The sequence below is a fragment of the Dasypus novemcinctus genome, chromosome 15, assembly GCF_030445035.2.
Source record: "Dasypus novemcinctus isolate mDasNov1 chromosome 15, mDasNov1.1.hap2, whole genome shotgun sequence".
NCBI classification, from domain to species: Eukaryota; Metazoa; Chordata; class Mammalia; order Cingulata; family Dasypodidae; genus Dasypus; species Dasypus novemcinctus.
The window spans coordinates 50,242,398-50,253,623 of record NC_080687.1 but is presented as its reverse complement, the minus strand read 5'-3'; the positions used below and the strand labels follow the sequence as shown (position 1 = coordinate 50,253,623).

At 32.9% G+C, this 11,226-nt stretch overlaps 1 pseudogene; it reads left to right on the top strand.

Moving 5' to 3' along the window:
* Positions 1-8,763: 8,763 nt before the first annotated feature.
* On the top strand, positions 8,764-9,605 carry LOC101446903 (cAMP-responsive element modulator pseudogene; annotated as a pseudogene).
* Positions 9,606-11,226: the final 1,621 nt, after the last annotated feature.

The following is an 11,226-nucleotide window of genomic DNA, read 5'->3' as shown; positions in this document are numbered from 1 at the left end:
CCTCTTAACCTTATTTGCTTAGAATATATTTAAAACACTGATGGATTCAGAAATATGTAAGTCAATTTTGGAAACTCTTCAGTGTTTATTAGCACCCCTGAAATGTATCACATTTTTTTAACACTTGGTAAACTACAAAAATAAACAAATAAAATAAAAATGGCATAAATAAACAAATATGTGCACATATATATGCTTTGTTATTTTCATTTCATGTTTTCTTTCTTTATGTTTAAACTCTAAAAAGCTTTACAGAGAAATTATTCTTCACATATGTAATTATTCATTTCCCCTTTAATCACATTTAGATAGATAGATATCAGTGCTGTTAATTACATTCACTATGTTCTGGCAGATCTTCAGTCTTTCTCTCAACAGTCTGTCCAAGATGATTTATGCTTTTTGCAAGGTTATGTATGTATGTTCAATAATGCTCCTCACTTCATTTTCAGCGTGTTCAACATTGAGACTGCTAGTAATAGTCACTTCAAGGCAATCTGGCTGTTTACTATCATGACCCTCTAATTTGTTATCAAAATTCTTTCAGCCTGCTCCCATGGCTGCCTTTCAAAGCCACTCCCACATTTTAGCTATTTCTTACTATGGTACCCCACACTCAGCTACTAAAATTTGCATTAGTTTTCTATTGCTGTGCAAAAAATTATGACACATTAAGTAATTTAAAATAACACCCATTTATTACCTTTCCAGTTTCCATGGTTGTGCATTCTATCATGGCATGGTTGGCTTTCTTGCTCTCGAACTTACAATGTTGAAATCAATTTGTGGATTGAGCTGTGTTCCTATGTGAACGCTCAGGGGAGGAATCTACTTCCAAGGTCAATCACATTGTTGACCAAATTCAGTCATGTGCAATTGTAGAACTGAGGTTGCTGTTTCTAGACTGGCTGTCATGCTGGGACCACTATCAACTCTTAGATGCCACCGGCATTCCTTACTACACTGCCCCCTTCATTTCCAAAGCCAGCAGGTAAATGTCTTTCTTATTGAACCCCCTCACACTTTAAAACTCTGACTTCTGTCTCTGACCTAAAGATGCAATTAAAAGGGTTCAGGTGGTGAAGTCAGACACATTTATATAATTTCTCTTTCTTAAAGTCAATGGATTTGGAATCTTAATTACATCTTTGAAATCTCTTCAAAGCTGTACCCAAATTGTGAGTAATTAGTGAAGAATTGGGAGAATATGCTTGTACACAGGGGCCAGGAATTTAGGGGGGCATCTCAAACTTCTGCCTACAAAAAGGCTATCAATATTGTGATGCTGACAGTATTGCTGCTTTTGCAAAACAGTAAATTGAAAACTTTATGTTCCTTAAAAAGACAGTTATTTTCTAATCAAATCTTGTGCTGCAATTAGTAATTTATTATGGCTCTCAAGGAATTTAAAAAATCTTAAAACCAGTTTTATCTAAAAAATGAAAGTAATTTATTTTCATACCCTATATTATCAGTATATTTTATAAAATATATTTATTGGAAAATTATTAGTTGTGAATTTGTATACAACCTATATATTTAAATATTTAACTAAAAGCATCATTCTCCCTCTATATTATACTGAATTCTAGAGTCAGTAGATAATAAACTGTATTTACATTTTCCTTTGCAAAAGGAGTTGAAATTTTTACATCAGATTGATGTTTGTTTTAGATTGCATGCCTCAAAAACTTTATGCACAAAAGTAAATGAAAGCCAAGTATATTAATTTTCAACTTCATATAAACCTTTTGATATAGTAGCATTTTCTGTTAAATGAACAGTTTATAGTACCTACTAATGTGTTATTTTTATAAGAATAATCTGTATTTTGATAGAGCTTTATTCTACAGGAATCTTTCTATACCATATGGCAAGCTACCATCCATCTACAGTCCATATAAATAGTATTGATTTATGATGAAATCACAGGCAGTGTTATATGTGTTTTTTTATTTAACTACACTTATGTGTCATCAATTGCCCTGATCTGCAATCAACATTCAACTTGCATACTAACCTGAAAGACATATCTTCCAAAGAGGTTAATACAAATCCTTTTTTTTTTTTTCACATATTGAATGTTAGAATTGTCACATAATTTTGTTGTTAAAATTAGTGATTGTGCCATAGAATCCTGGAATTTTAGAAGTGGATTTTCACTGAAGTAGTTGGTGGTGTTTGAGTTTATTGTATTAGGTAAAGTATTTTAGAAATATTTTCAGCCCTTGTAAAATTAATGTAAAGGAATCCATTAGACCTTATATCCTATTTCTTTAAACTGGCTCTTTAGATTGAAATGTGACAGTCTATTATAACTGGAAATGAATTTGGAATATTCTTATTAGCTGGGACTATCTGTAAGTTTAAATGAATCCTCTCTTTAATGTATTTTTGCATTTTCCCTGAAATATTTTACATTCAAGGTATAGTAGGATAGAGAACTTAGATTTTATTGAGCTTTAAAAAGTGTTTGAATGACTTTTCATCACCGTTTGCTAATTATTTCCAACAGACTTTCTAACTGAAAATATTCTAACATTTTAAATTTTGATGGAGTTGAGAGAATTATTATCTTTAACTTAACTCTAATTATTGGTATTTACTATGATTTATCAAATACCTTTGTGTGACTAAATTGGGATGTAATTTAGCAACACTCCTACCATGTCATTAGGCAAGTTGCCTTATTTGTTCACTGTTTTTACCTGAGGGAAGCATTCATTTTCTAGAATTGAATTAATAATTAATTATAAAGGTTTCACTCCACGTGCAATGCTTAATTACATTTTATTTTATGGTGTTTCCAGTATATGAAAAGAAATTCATTAAATATACAGAAAGAGTAATTCTAGATTCAGAAAGAAAAAGGAAAAAAAACAACAACAAGGCTAATAGGTGACTTTGGAAGCATAATCTAGTCTTCTATGTATTTCATTCATATCATACAAAGACACTTCTTAGTAACCAGGTACTGAGGATTCAGATGTGCCCATCTTTTGCACAGGTAATAGTTATTATTAATATATATATTATATATATATTAATGATATAATGATATATATATTAATATATAATGATAAGAGAATATACTAGGTGTTCTCAAAGAGTCTTAGGCACAGTCCTGGAAGAGTAGGATTTATAGACATATAATCATGCAGGTATATTTGAGCACTCTTGTGAATCCATATGATGCTGGGAATTGGAACTCTATGTAATGTGGATTTTGTCATTTCCATTCCAATCTAAAGAGGACTGAGAGTGCAAGGACCACGTGAAACCACACCCCTGTTTAGTTCAAGTTAATTGTTTCTTTGAACAGTTACCACTATCTCAAAACTTTAGCAGCCTCCACATATTAGATTTGTTTATGTCAATTTTACATGATAATCATCACACCCATACTTTTTCATAAGACAGCTCTCAAATACACTATGTTTTTGCTTTGTTGCCTCATTTTCAAGTAAAAGATTCCACTGGCAAAGTCTAATACAGTCTCATCCTTCATCTGATACTTACTGTGAGGCACCTCAGTCAAGTGAGAAGTTTTAGCAATAGCTATAAAAAGCATGCTTTTAATTTGATCATTGTTGCAGGTTGAATTTAAATTGAATTTTGTGTTTTAATATTTTTACAATTTTATCTCTTACTATTTGTAAGGGTAAAGCTATCACCTTCATCAATTTAGCAATACCTAGAATTTCTGTGATCTTTCTATTATCATTCTCTTTTCTTCACCATAGAATTCTTTTTTGGACCTCCTATCTTTCTTATAATATCTTGTGAAAAATAATCAATAACAGCTAGCACTACATAATGTTCTGTATTTGAACTTTTTTTCTTTGGAACAACAACTTTAGTTGGGGTATGTTCAAAAGCAACTCTTAATCTATAATAGATATTAAACTAAAATGTACCTTCAAATTGATTTAAAATTATTGAATAATTACAAAAGACTGATTATTTAAAGAAATAAATTTCAAATACCAAAATGTGCAGTTGCAGGTGCGCATCATTCTCTGCCCTGTGGATATATTCTCCTGGCTTCCATGGCAGGGGAACTACAGCATAAATTTTCCAGATACTGAAGCTTAAATTCCTACATTTACAGAGTCTATAATAAAATGTTTAGTTAAAGACTCAATGTTAATATTTATATATACGTATTGGTTAATTCAGGATGTGGAACTAAAAACTGAAAAGACTAACAGCAGTATAGAGGGACCCAATCAGTTCTTAAGTCTTTAGACACTAAATGAGAAAGGCCAATCAAAATGTCTTTTCAGGGCCTAAGCATGTCAACATGAAACCAATATAGGCTGCCCTGAGTGAGTCCTGAATGAAAACCTTACATTCATTTGATATTAATAAAATGGGAGCATAGGCCAACAAAGAAAGATGGTTCAACAATGAGCCCTTGACACTAATGACTATGCTTATGAGCATGTGTGCCTGAAATATGAACTAGACCTAGAGCTTCAGGGTGCCTAAGTGTTACCTCCTGAGAGCCTACATGTTGCGCAAATGTGGCCTCTCTCTAAGCCAAACTCAGCATGTAAATGCACAGACATTTTTTAATCAAGATCTTGAGAATTTGATTTGAAGAAAGCCATGTTGTAAAGTTTCAAAAGTATACTGTCTAGTGGCTGTACAGAAGGATCATCAAAAATAACCACAGGAACTGCATTTGTTAAATATATTAAATAACTTAAAATTTTTATAATAACTACTTCTAAAATAAACGTTATTTTCGAAATATGTATCCTTAAATATCCACTAGTTGAATTGTAATGACTAATTCACTTATATGTGCAAAAGCTTTAATAAACACCAATAAAACTGTCCCACAGTGTCATAAATATATAGATTCTAATCTTTTCATCTGTCCCATGAAATAAACAAACAATACTGTTATTTCAATTACTGCAGTGAAATTATATAAATGTGGATGAATAATGAGCTTAAATGGAGAGATAAAAATAATAAATTAATAGCAGAACTATGAAGTTGTACCAAATAAGAATGAAAGAAATAAGCCAAGAATAAGAGAGAGTGAAAGATGGAAACTGGATGATAAAAAGAAATGCAAAGATTAATTAAGGTTGAAATTTACTGACAGTGATTATTTACGCAAGTAATCTTTCATTAATTATTTCATCAGAAATTGATGTTTGGCTATTAGCAGGGATAATATGTATCCCCGTTTATAAAAGAACAACTATTTTTTAAAATATAAAATTTTGAGTATTTTGATAAGGTACATCAAAAAGCAAAGGAGAAAAGAAAGTGACTTCACTGAATGTTTATTATATGTCTGTAAGGTATTATTTGGAAGAAAATATTATAATGTATTTTTGTGAAACTAGAAAATAAATCTGTATCTTTAAAAAATTTCAAGGATTTCCATAAAAGTCATTTACAAAATTAAACCACAAATTATACTACACATAGAACAAAATTAGAAGCTAAAAATCTGCCACTTTCTGATGTATCAGTTTCCCAAAACTGATCATATACGAATTAATACTTTAATTGCTTCCATATCCAGTTTAATTTGAAGTATGCTTTAACAGATTTATTATTCTTCTGAGACTAAATACAAATGTTTATAACCTTTACTTCTTAGACAAATTGATCTCTTCATAGTGAAATTAACAAATAGCGTGTAGCAAAAATGGAATTTTTACTCTGATATAGTTATGATTTGAATTTATAATGATGAATCATCACATCAGTCATGCTTTCTTTTAAAACATCTGAAGCTGAAATTTTAAGGAATATGGAAGAATTCATAAAATTGAGGCAAAAAAAAAAACCCTGTAATTATAGTTTAGCCCAGCAGGTAAGAGTGAGTTACAGGGAAGTAGATATGACTCAAGCAATTAGGCTCCTGTCTACCATAAAGGAGGTCCAGGGTTCAATGCCCAGGGCCTCCTGGTGAAGGCACGAAGGCCCACACAGTGTGCTGGCTTCTGCAGAGTACTGTCACACGGAGGAGCGCTGCCCCACCTGCAGGCTGGCCCAGTAAGATGATGCAACAAAAAGAGACATAGAGAAGAGACAATGAGAGATGCAGCCGATCAGGGACTTGAGGTGGTGCAAGAGAATGATTGCCTCTCTCCCACTCCAGAAGGTTCCCAGAGCTGTCTAATGAGAATACAAGCAGACACAGAAGAACACACAGTGAATGGATACAGAGAGCATACAACAGTGGTGGGGGGAATAAATAATTAATTTTTTTTTTTTTTTAAAAAGAGTGGGTTATAGAGAATTTCAAATCTCCAGGAACATACCTGGTATCAAAAAGGAATCAATATTGAGGATTCAGTATTGATTTAATCCATTCCTAAATATCCATTTTGGGGTAAATTTAATGCAGAGAAGTCTAGGTATTTTATACCAAAAATTCCAGAAAGAAATCCTCCTACAATATCTTAAGGGAAATGGAAGAATAAGAATCTAGTTTTCCATAAACTGAAAATGTTGAGAAATGTCAAGTATTACCATTAAATATTTCAATATTTCACATAGCAGTTCCAATATTCTCAAGCTTAAATATAAAATAAAATGAAGAATATACATTCAATCCTCTTAATATTAAGTAAGATAATGTGTAAAGTTTGTAGAGCAGAAGAAATCTTTCATAAGGAGCATCACTTAATACTTCTCCAAAATACACTGGAAGTTTCAATACTGACATGTCTGGGTTACAGTAAAGAAATTTTCTGCACCAAAATTAAAGCAATAGTTCATTCAATTTATCTTATTTAATTATTAGCTATTTATAAAACTATAAACTATCAAGTGACATTTTTCTTATTGTGATGAAACTGTTGTGAAAAATCAAAGCTAAGGGCCAAAATCTCTAAATAAATATCCTACCTTCTACATTCACGGAGATGCCAGCTTTGAGGTCCACCAAATTCCTGCTGGGCTCCTTAAGAGGTGACAGTTGTGTGATAGCTGTTTCCTAGCAGTCATAATTTTCTTTCATCAGTCAATTGGGGGACTAGAAAATAGATATGTGATTAATTTCTTGTAAATACAATTTTTCTTGTTTATACTCTCAATGAATGAATGTTTTCTTGTTTATACTTGCAAAGAATTAAGATCTACAATAAGAAGAATTGATAGGAAAGAGGGAAGGAAAATGATTGCAAAGCTAACCTTGGAATTTGAGGAGAACCAGTATTTGTGAACCATAATCTGTGCTAAGGGAGTTAGCCTAGGGGGGAGTGTGCAGATTACATTGTAACTTTCCATTTTTCCAGAATGAATCAATAAAACTGTTACATGCTCTCAAAAAAAAAAAAAAAAAGTACCACAATTAAAAAAATAACCATACTTGTTAAACTCTTTCATTAGCTTCAAAAGTTACCAAGTTTAATATTTCATTCTAATCTAAAAACAATGTAAATAATATGTAACCTCTAATTCATGCAACATTATTTTTATTACAAACACCTAAAGTTTAACTTCTAAATCTCCTAAGTATTCATGTGAATAATACAAAGTCAGTAAACCTCCTACAAATTGATAGTATTATTAGTAAATAACAGAGATGATTGTGGGATTGTAGTTGGGGGTGGGTATTTGCTATTCAAAGTTTTGACCTTTTGAAATTCACAGTAGCGACTCTCACAACTTTGAATTACCTGCAGAATATTTCTGTACCTCCTATGCAATTGAATGATTCAGAAAATTCTCACGAATTTTAGCATGATTCATTATTCTACTTTTAACTTTCCTTGATGTTAATATTGAGTTTAGGATTGCCGTAGCTATTTTATTTCTATATTTATTGCCGTGATAATCAGTGACTAGGCAATTACATGCCTTGCTGTCCACTCTCAACAAACAGCAATTTTTGTAGCTTACTAAAAGAGATGAAAATTGTTTCTCCCTTGATAACATTTATACTTAGGTAACATATATGATTAAATAGAAGAGCCAGAATTAATCATATGGTATATTTTTCTTAATCTTTTTCAGCATTTCCCATAGTACAGGATTTGGAGACGTTTATAATGGAGCTTTTAACTCCACTTTAAAATGAGAAATTAGAGAGGCTAAATAAATAAACAAAAGACCTCTAAAATAACAATTGATATTTGAATAGAGTGCTTCAGTTTAATTTGTCTCTTTTTAAATTTTAGGACTAAACACACTGTAGATATGTATCAGAGAATGTGATACTTAAGAATTTTTTATTTTTTTTCTCCTACCAGATAAATGTTTAATTTTCCTTTAAATCAAGGAGTATAAGTAAGGATCCAGAAGTGTTGTTGACAACTTCCTTTAAAATCTATCATTGCTCTCAATAACTATCACAAATAATCACATACATATTTCACGTTTAGACTAAGAGCACTTTCATAATATTGGAGCACTTACATTATTTCTGCTTTGTCAATGGAAAAATGTTATAGCTCCATATGAAATTATAAAATGAAGATTGGGCATGTATTAGAATCATTACATATTTATAAATACAACTTTATATTTCCCGTAAATAATTGACAATATGACAGTATCAAAAACGGTGGGCCTAATTCAGCTCCAGACTTGAGCAGTTTGTTGTAATTGAATGATAATTAAGTAAACACATTCTCAGCCTCTGGTAATAAAAGGCATGAATTGACACCATTCAGTATTGCAAATTAGCTGCTTGTACATACACACAAAATGTCAAATTTCCTGACTGGTCAGGAAAAACTACGACAAGACAGGCTCTGCTAGGAGACCGGGGCTGCAGCATCAGAGATGGCCTGGGGCCATGTGGGGCTGCCGCCAGTGCCTGTAGGGTTGCTCCGTAGCTGGCCCTGCTCCTGAGGGGCTGGCCCTGTTCTGCGTCCCCACCTCCTCCAGTCGTTAATCAGTGACTAGATCCATCTAAACCCACCGCTCCGGGTTTCTGTCATTGGATCAGGCACCGGAAAAGTCTCCCCAGCTGTAATTCTAGTGCGGTTACCTTCACACCAAATTGCACACGTCCGGAGAGCAGTAATTCAGACACCGCGGCCATAGGTTATTCAGTCACCACAAATAGAAACTCAGCAGGTAGTAACAATGGCAGTCAGAGGAATCTGCAGAATCAGAAGGTGTAATTGATTCTCATAAACGTAGAGACATCCTTTCATGAAGACCCTCTTTTAGAAAAATGCTGAATGAACTTTCCTCTCATGGGCCTGGTGTTCCCAAGATTGAAGAAGAAAAATCCGAGGAAGACAGAACACTCCCAACATCACTACCTTGGAAGTCCCTATCGCATGTATCAGATTAGCCCAGAGCAACACACCACCACTGGTAACATGCCAACCCACCAGAGCCGAGCTCCTAGGACGGCTTTACCACAAGGAGTAATGATGGTTCCCTCGTCAGGAAGTTTGCACTCCCGAGAAACTAGCAGAGAAAGCTACACCCAAAGGAAAGCTGAAGCTAATGAAAAACAGGGAAGCTGACCTGAGTGTCGCAGAAATAAGAAAGAATATGTCAAATGTCTTGAAAATCATGTGGTTGTGCTTGAAAAACAAAATAAGACTCTCAATGAGAAACTCGCGACCTTCAAAGGTCTTTATTGGCAGAGGCAGAGTAGCTGTCTTTGATTTGGACCTTGCTTACTATGAACTCTAATCAAGGAAAGAGTTGCAGTAATTCTCCTAATTGCCATGTGTACTTGTGGAAGGGACATTTGTGACTCTTAGGAATCCACTTTGGCTTTAGTGTTTGAAATTGAATTGGGAGTGTTGTTCCAAAATTTGGAATGCAACCATGATCACATATACACTATGGGAATAACTCAAAGATATTGCAGGCTCAGTTTGAGAGAGCCACAATAAAGCTAATATTGTATAAAGAAAGTCAAACATTTTTTTGGTTTCCCACTGAATAAAAAGCTATGTTTACACTACACTGTAGGCTATTAAGTGTGCAATAATACTATGTCTAAAAAAATGTACATACTCTAATTTTTAAAATAGCCATTAGTGATGTTATGATACTTCTGAATCATTTCTCAAAAAAATCTAGGCTGGAATATGTTGTTGTTTTGTTTTGATTTTTAACATATTTCCTATAGATCATTTGAAGTACTCTGAAGTTTTTACTCTTTCCCTTCATATAAACATATTCATAAAGACAGAATATTTTTAGTGGTTTTGTATTCCAACTCTTGATATACGTCCCTTGTATTTATGTTAATTGGAAAAAAAAGGAGCTTTCACACAATTTGAAAATTGTTCCAAATTATAGTAATTAGGAGAGAAAAATCTAACGTAACCTAAGGCAACTTAGTAAAGATCATGTATGATTTAGCCAATTTCATTGTGAACACCAGAACAGTATTCTTAACTATGAAATGATGCCAGCACAAACATAGCTCAATCATGTAAGATTACCACATTTAGCACAGTAAAACACTTTTTCTATCTTATAATTCTTTTTGTTGTATGGAATTTTTTAGATCTACTCTCAATTGCTTTGATGGAAATTTCCTCTGTTCTTTTTGTCATCTCTTCTAAAATAGAATGAATTTGAGAGCACATACTAGAAAATCTGACTACCAGCTGCTTAAATATGGCAAATATTTCAAAATTGGAGTCAATCCACTTAAACTGTGCTGTTTTATCAATTATGTTTATGTAGTATTCTAAATACTTTGTTTTCATTTCAACAATTTTTATAGCATCTACACCAGGAGTATATTCCATCTCAACAAACCACTTTCTTTGTTCAACCATAAGAAGCAATTCTTCACCCACTGAAGTTTTATTATGAGTCTGCAGCAATTCAGGCACATCTTTAGACTCCACGTCTAATTCTAGTTCACTTGCTCTTTCCACCACATCTGCAGTTACTTCCTCTATTGGAGTCTTGAACCCATCAAAGTCATCCATGAAGACTGGAATCAACTTCTTCCAAACTCCTGTTAATGTCAATATTTTGACCTCCTCCTGTGAATCACAAATATACTTAATGGCATCTAAAATGGTAAATCCTTTCTGAAGTACAATTGATTATGCCCAGATCCATCAAAGGAATCATGATCTATGGCAGCTATAGTCTTCCAAAATCAATTTCTTTTTTTATAATAATGTATTTTTATTCAGTTTTAAAAGATATATAGATCACACACAATTTTACATTTAAAAATATAGGAGGTTCCCATATACATTACTCTCCACACACCCACTATTCCCATATCATGCTCATTCATTAGTTTGGTAC